This window comes from Mustelus asterias, chromosome 19 (assembly GCF_964213995.1).
Source record: "Mustelus asterias chromosome 19, sMusAst1.hap1.1, whole genome shotgun sequence".
NCBI lineage: Eukaryota > Metazoa > Chordata > Chondrichthyes > Carcharhiniformes > Triakidae > Mustelus > Mustelus asterias.
The window spans coordinates 24923024-24931007 of NC_135819.1; positions in this window are offsets into that span (position 1 = coordinate 24923024).

The following is a 7984-nucleotide window of genomic DNA, read 5'->3' on the forward strand; positions in this document are numbered from 1 at the left end:
GGTGATGCTGGGCTATGGGACAGTGGGTTTGGGGGTGTGTGGGTGGGGATTAGGGTTTATTTGGGATTAGGGTTGGGGTTTATTTGGGGTGAGGATTAGGGTTGGGGTTTATTTGGGGTGATACTGGGCTATGGGGCAGTGGATTTGGGGGTGTGTGGGTGGGGATTAGGGTTGGGGTTTATTTGGGGTGATACTGGGCTATGGGGGCAGTGGGTTTTGGGGTGTGTGGATGGGCATTAGGGTTGGGGTTTATTTGGGGTGATACAGGGCTATGGGGCAGTGGGTTTTGGGGTGAGTGGGTGGAGATTAGGGTTGGGGTTTATTTGGGGTGATGCTGGGCTATAGGACAGTGGGTTTGGGGGTGTGTGGGTGGGGATTAGGGTTTATTTGGGATTAGGGTTGGGGTTTATTTGGGGTGATGCTGGGCTATGGGGCAGTGTGTTTGGGGGTGTGTGGGTGGGGAGTAGGGTTGGGGTTTATTTGGGGTGGGGATTAGGGTTGGGGTTTATTTGGGGTGAGGATTAGGGTTGGGGTTTATTTGGGGTGATACTGGGCTATGGGGCAGTGGATTTGGGGGTGTGTGGGTGGGGATTAGGGTTGGGGTTTATTTGGGGTGATACTGGGCTATGGGGGCAGTGGGTTTTGGGGTGTGTGGATGGGCATTAGGGTTGGGGTTTATTTGGGGTGATACAGGGCTATGGGGCAGTGGGTTTTGGGGTGAGTGGGTGGGGATTAGGGTTGGGGTTTATTTGGGGTGATGCTGGGCTATGGGGCAGTGGGTTTTGGGGTGAGTGGGTGGAGATTAGGGTTGGGGTTTATTTGGGCTGATGCTGGGCTATGGGGCAGTGGGTTTGGGGGGTGTGGGTGGGGATTACGGTTGGGGTTTATTTGAGGTGAGTGGGTGGAGATTAGGGTTGGGGTTTATTTGGGGTGATGCTGGGCTATGGGGCAGGGGGTTTGGGGTTGTGGGTGGGGATTAGGGTTGGGGTTTATTTGGGGTGAGTGGGTGGGGATTAGGGTTGGGGTTTATTTGGGGTGATGCTGGGCGATGGGGCAGTGGGTTTGGGGTTGTGGGTGGGGATTAGGGTTGGGGCTTATTTGGGGTGATGCTGGGCTATGGGACAGTGGGTTTGGGGTTGTGGGTGGGGATTAGGGTTGGGGTTTATTTGGGGTGATACTGGGCTATGGGGCAGTGTGTTTGGGGGTGTGTGGGTGGGGTTTATTTGGGGTGAGGATGAGGGTTGGGGTTTATTTTGGGGTGAGGATTAGGGTTGGGGTTTATTTGGGGTGAGGATTAGGGTTGGGGTTTATTTGGGGTGATACTGGGCTATGGGGCAGTGGGTTTGGGGGTGTGTGGGTGGGGATTAGGGTTGGGGTTTATTTGGGGTGATACTGGGCTATGGGGCAGTGGGTTTGGGGGTGTGTGGGTGGGGATTAGGGTTGGGGTTTATTTGGGGTGGGGATTAGGGTTGGGGTTTATTTGGGGTGATACTGGGCTATGGGGCAGTGGGTTTGGGGGGGGGTGTGGGTGGGGATTAGGGTTGGGGTTTATTTGGGGTGGGGATTAGGGTTGGGGTTTATTTGGGGTGATGCTGGGCTATGGGGCAGTGGGTTTGGGGGTGTGTGGGTGGGGATTAGGGTTGGGGTTTATTTGGGGTGATGCTGGGCTCTGGCGCAGTGGGTTTGGGGGTGTGTGGGTGGGGATTAGGGTTGGGGTTTATTTGGGGTGGGGATTAGGGTTGGGGTTTATTTGGGGTGATGCTGGGCTGTGGGGCAGTGCGTTTGGGGGTGTGTGGGTGGGGATTAGGGTTGGGGTTTATTTGGGGTTGGGATGAGGGTTGGGGTTTATTTGGGGTGGGGATTAGGGTTGGGGTTTATTTTGGGTGATCCTGGGCTATGGGGCAGTGGGTGTGTGGGTGGGGATTAGGGTTGGGGTTTATTTGGGGTGATACTGGGCTATGGGGCAGTGGGTTTGGGGGTGTGTGGGTGGGGATTAGGGTTGGGGTTTATTTGGGGTGGGGATTAGGGTTGGCGTTTATTTTGGGTGATACTGGGCTATGCGGCAGTGGGTGTATGGGTGGGGATTAGGGTTGGGGTTTATTTGGGGTGGGGATTAGGGTTGGGGTTTATTTGGGGTGATGCTGGGCTATGGGGCAGTGGGTTTGGGGGTGTGTGGGTGGGGATTAGGGTTGGGGTTTATTTGGGGTGATACTGGGCTATGGGGCAGTGGGTTTGGGAGTGTGTGGGTGGGGATTAGGGTTGGGGTTTATTTGGGGTGGGGATTAGGGTTGGGGTTTATTTGGGGTGATACTGGGCTATGGGGCTGTGGGCTTGGGGGTGTGTGGGTGGGGATTAGGGTTGGGGTTTATTTGGGCTGATACTGGGCTATGGGGCAGTGGATATGGGGGTGTGTGGGTGGGGATTAGGGTTGGGGTTTATTTGGGGTGATACTGGGCTATGGGGGCAGTGGGTTTTGGGGTGAGTGGGTGGAGATTAGGGTTGGGGTTTATTTGGGGTGATGCTGGGCTATGGGACAGTGGGTTTGGGGGTGTGTGGGTGGGGATTAGGGTTTATTTGGGATTAGGGTTGGGGTTTATTTGGGGTGATGCTGGGCTATGGGGCAGTGGGTTTGGGGGTGTGTGGGTGGGGATTAGGGTTGGGGTTTATTTGGGGTGAGGATTAGGGTTGGGGTTTATTTGGGGTGATACTGGGCTATGGGGCAGTGGATTTGGGGGTGTGTGGGTGGGGATTAGTGTTGGGGTTTATTTGGGGTGATACTGGGCTATGGGGGCAGTGGGTTTTGGGGTGTGTGGATGGGCATTAGGGTTGGGGTTTTTTTGGGGTGATACAAGGCTATGGGGCAGTGGGTTTGGGGGTGTGTGGGTGGGGATTACGGTTGGGGTTTATTTGAGGTGAGTGGGTGGAGATTAGGGTTGGTGTTTATTTGGGGTGATGCTGGGCTATGGGGCAGTGGGTTTGGGGTTGTGGGTGGGGATTAGGGTTGGGGTTTATTTGGGGTGAGTGGGTGGGGATTAGGGTTGGGGTTTATTTGGGGTGATGCTGGACTATGGGGCAGTGGGTTTGGGGTGTGTGGGTGGGGTTGGGGTTTATTTGGGGTGATGCTGGGCGATGGGGCAGTGGGTTTGGGGTTGTGGGTGGGGATTAGGGTTGGGGCTTATTTGGGGTGATGCTGGGCTATGGGGCAGTGGGTTTGGGGTGTGTGGGTGGGGTTGGGGTTTATTTGGGGTGATGCTGGGCGATGGGGCAGTGGGTTTGGGGTTGTGGGTGGGGATTAGGGTTGGGGTTTATTTGGGGTGATACTGGGCTATGGGGCAGTGTGTTTGGGGGTGTGTGGGTGGGGTTTATTTGGGGTGAGGATGAGGGTTGGGGTTTATTTTGGGGTGAGGATTAGGGTTGGGGTTTATTTGGGGTGAGGATTAGGGTTGGGGTTTATTTGGGGTGATACTGGGCTATGGGGCAGTGGGTTTGGGAGTGTGTGGGTGGGGATTAGGGTTGGGGTTTATTTGGGGTGAGGATTAGGGTTGGGGTTTATTTGGGGTGATACTGGGCTCTGGGGCAGTGGGTTTGGGGGTGTGTGGGTGGGGATTAGGGTTGGGGTTTATTTGGGGTGGGGATTAGGGTTGGGGTTTATTTGGGGTGATGCTGGGCTATGGGACAGTGGGTTTGGGGGTGTGTGGGTGGGGATTAGGGTTTATTTGGGATTAGGGTTGGGGTTTATTTGGGGTGATGCTGGGCTATGGGGCAGTGGGTTTGGGGGTGTGTGGGTGGGGATTAGGGTTGGGGTTTATTTGGGGTGAGGATTAGGGTTGGGGTTTATTTGGGGTGATACTGGGCTATGGGGCAGTGGATTTGGGGGTGTGTGGGTGGGGATTAGTGTTGGGGTTTATTTGGGGTGATACTGGGCTATGGGGGCAGTGGGTTATGGGGTGTGTGGATGGGCATTAGGGTTGGGGTTTATTTGGGGTGATACAGGGCTATGGGGCAGTGGGTTTGGGGGTGTGTGGGTGGGGATTACGGTTGGGGTTTATTTGAGGTGAGTGGGTGGAGATTAGGGTTGGTGTTTATTTGGGGTGATGCTGGGCTATGGGGCAGTGGGTTTGGGGTTGTGGGTGGGGATTAGGGTTGGGGTTTATTTGGGGTGAGTGGGTGGGGATTAGGGTTGGGGTTTATTTGGGGTGATGCTGGACTATGGGGCAGTGGGTTTGGGGTGTGTGGGTGGGGTTGGGGTTTATTTGGGGTGATGCTGGGCGATGGGGCAGTGGGTTTGGGGTTGTGGGTGGGGATTAGGGTTGGGGCTTATTTGGGGTGATGCTGGGCTATGGGGCAGTGGGTTTGGGGTGTGTGGGTGGGGTTGGGGTTTATTTGGGGTGATGCTGGGCGATGGGGCAGTGGGTTTGGGGTTGTGGGTGGGGATTAGGGTTGGGGTTTATTTGGGGTGATACTGGGCTATGGGGCAGTGTGTTTGGGGGTGTGTGGGTGGGGTTTATTTGGGGTGAGGATGAGGGTTGGGGTTTATTTTGGGGTGAGGATTAGGGTTGGGGTTTATTTGGGGTGAGGATTAGGGTTGGGGTTTATTTGGGGTGATACTGGGCTATGGGGCAGTGGGTTTGGGAGTGTGTGGGTGGGGATTAGGGTTGGGGTTTATTTGGGGTGGGGATTAGGGTTGGGGTTTATTTGGGGTGATACTGGGCTATGGGGCAGTGGGTTTGGGGGTGTGTGGGTGGGGATTAGGGTTGGGGTTTATTTGGGGTGATACTGGGCTATGGGGCAGTGGGTTTGGGGGGGGTGTGGGTGGGGATTAGGGTTGGGGTTTATTTGGGGTGGGGATTAGGGTTGGGGTTTATTTTGGGTGATGCTGGGCTATGGGGCAGTGGGTTTGGGGGTGTGTGGGTGGGGATTAGGGTTGGGGTTTATTTGGGGTGATACTGGGCTATGGGACAGTGGGTTTGGGGGTGTGTGGGTGGGGATTAGGGTTGGGGTTTATTTGGGGTGATGCTGGGCTATGGGGCAGCGGGTTTGGGGGTGTGTGGGTGGGGATTAGGGTTGGGGTTTATTTGGGGTGATGCTGGGCTCTGGCGCAGTGGGTTTGGGGGTGTGTGGGTGGGGATTAGCGTTGGGGTTTATTTGGGGTGGGGATTAGGGTTGGGGTTTATTTGGGGTGATGCTGGGCTGTGGGGCAGTGCGTTTGGGGGTGTGTGGGTGGGGATTAGGGTTGGGGTTTATTTGGGGTGGGGATTAGGGTTGGGGTTTATTTGGGGTGATGCTGGGCTGTGGGGCAGTGCGTTTGAGGGTGTGCGGGTGGGGATTAGGGTTGGGGTTTATTTGGGGTTGGGATGAGGGTTGGGGTTTATTTGGGGTTGGGATTAGGGTTGGGGTTTATTTTGGGTGATCCTGGGCTATGGGGCAGTGGGTGTGTGGGTGGGGATTAGGGTTGGGGTTTATTTGGGGTGATGCTGGGCTATGGGGCAGTGGGCTTGGGGGTGTGTGGGTGGGGATTAGGGTTGGGGTTTATTTGGGGTGGGGATTAGGGTTGGCGTTTATTTGGGGTGGGGATTAGGGTTGGGGTTTATTTTGGGTGATACTGGGCTATGGGGCAGTGGGTGTGTGGGTGGGGATTAGGGTTGGGGTTTATTTGGGGTGATGCTGGGCTATGGGGCAGTGGGTTTGGGGGTGTGTGGGTGGGGATTAGGGTTGGGGTTTATTTGGGGTGATACTGGGCTATGGGGCAGTGGGTTTGGGAGTGTGTGGGTGGGGATTAGGGTTGGGGTTTATTTGGGGTGATACTGGGCTATGGGGCAGTGGGTTTAGGGGTGTGTGGGTGGGGATTAGGGTTGGGGTTTATTTGGGGTGATACTGGGCTATGGGACAGTGAGTTTGGGGGTGTGTGGGTGGGGATTAGGGTTGGGGTTTATTTGGGGTGATGCTGGGCTATGGGGCAGCGGGTTTGGGGGTGTGTGGGTGGGGATTAGGGTTGGGGTTTATTTGGGGTGATGCTGGGCTCTGGCGCAGTGGGTTTGGGGGTGTGTGGGTGGGGATTAGGGTTGGGGTTTATTTGGGGTGGGGATTAGGGTTGGGGTTTATTTGGGGTGATGCTGGGCTGTGGGGCAGTGCGTTTGGGGGTGTGTGGGTGGGTATTAGGGTTGGGGTTTATTTGGGGTGGGGATTAGGGTTGGGGTTTATTTGGGGTGATGCTGGGCTGTGGGGCAGTGCGTTTGAGGGTGTGTGGGTGGGGATTAGGGTTGGGGTTTATTTGGGGTTGGGATGAGGGTTGGGGTTTATTTGGGGTTGGGATTAGGGTTGGGGTTTATTTTGGGTGATCCTGGGCTATGGGGCAGTGGGTGTGTGGGTGGGGATTAGGGTTGGGGTTTATTTGGGGTGATGCTGGGCTATGGGGCAGTGGGCTTGGGGGTGTGTGGGTGGGGATTAGGGTTGGGGTTTATTTGGGGTGGGGATTAGGGTTGGCGTTTATTTGGGGTGGGGATTAGGGTTGGGGTTTATTTTGGGTGATACTGGGCTATGGGGCAGTGGGTGTGTGGGTGGGGATTAGGGTTGGGGTTTATTTGGGGTGATGCTGGGCTATGGGGCAGTGGGTTTGGGGGTGTGTGGGTGGGGATTAGGGTTGGGGTTTATTTGGGGTGATACTGGGCTATGGGGCAGTGGGTTTGGGAGTGTGTGGGTGGGGATTAGGGTTGGGGTTTATTTGGGGTGATACTGGGCTATGGGGCAGTGGGTTTAGGGGTGTGTGGGTGGGGATTAGGGTTGGGGTTTATTTGGGGTGGGGATTAGGGTTGGGGTTTATTTGGGGTGGCGATTAGGGTTGGGGTTTATTTGGGGTGATACTGGGCTATGGGGCAGTGGGCTTGGGGGTGTGTGGGTGGGGATTAGGGTTGGGGTTTATTTGGGGTGATACTGGGCTATGGGGCAGTGGGTTTGGGGGTGTGTGGGTGGGGATTAGGGTTGGGGTTTATTTGGGGTGGGGATTAGGGTTGGGGTTTATTTGGGGTGGGGATTAGGGTTGGGGTTTATTTGGGGTGATACTGGGCTGTGGGGCAGTGGGCTGGGGGGTGTGTGGGTGAGGATTAGGGTTGGGGTTTATTTGGGGTGATGCTGGGCTATGGGGCAGTGGGTTTGGAGGTGTGTGGGTGGGGATTAGGGTTGGGGTTTATTTGGGGTGATGCTGGGCTATGGGGCAGTGGGTTTGCGGGTGTGTGTGTGGGGATTAGGGTTGGGGTTTATTTGGGGTTGGTATTAGGGTTGGGGTTTATTTGGGGTGGGGATTAGGGTTGGGGTTTATTTGGGGAGATACTGGGCTATGGGGCAGTGGGTTTGGGGGTGTGTGGGTGGGGATTAGGGTGGGGTTTATTTGGAGTGGGGATTCGAGTTGGGGTTAATTTGGGGTGGGGATTAGGGTTGGGGTTTATTTGGGGTGATACTGGGCTATGGGGCAGTGGGTTTGGGGGTGTGTGGGTGGGAATTAGGGTTGGGGTTTATTTGGGGTGATACTGGGCTATGGGGCAGTGGGTTTGAGGGTGTGTGGGTGGGGATTAGGGTTGGGGTTTATTTGGGGTGGGGATTAGGGTTGGGGTTTATTTGGGGTGGGGATTAGGGTTGGGGTTTATTTGGGGTGATACTGGGCTATGGGGCAGTGGGTTTGGGGGTGTGTGGGTGGGGATTAGGGTTGGGGTTTATTTGGGGTGGGGATTAGGGTTGGGGTTTATTTGGGGTGATACTGGGCTATGGGGTAGTGGGTTTGGGGGTGTGTGGGTGGGGATTAGGGTTGGGGTTTATTTGGGGTGGGGATTTGGGTTGGGGTTTATTTGGGGTGATACTGGGCCATGGGGCACTGGGTTTGGGGGTGTGTGGGTGGGGATTAGGGTTGGGGTTTATTTGGGGTGATGCTGGGCTATGGGGCACTGGGTTTGGGGGTGTGTGGGTGGGGATTAAGGTTGGGGTTTATTTAGGG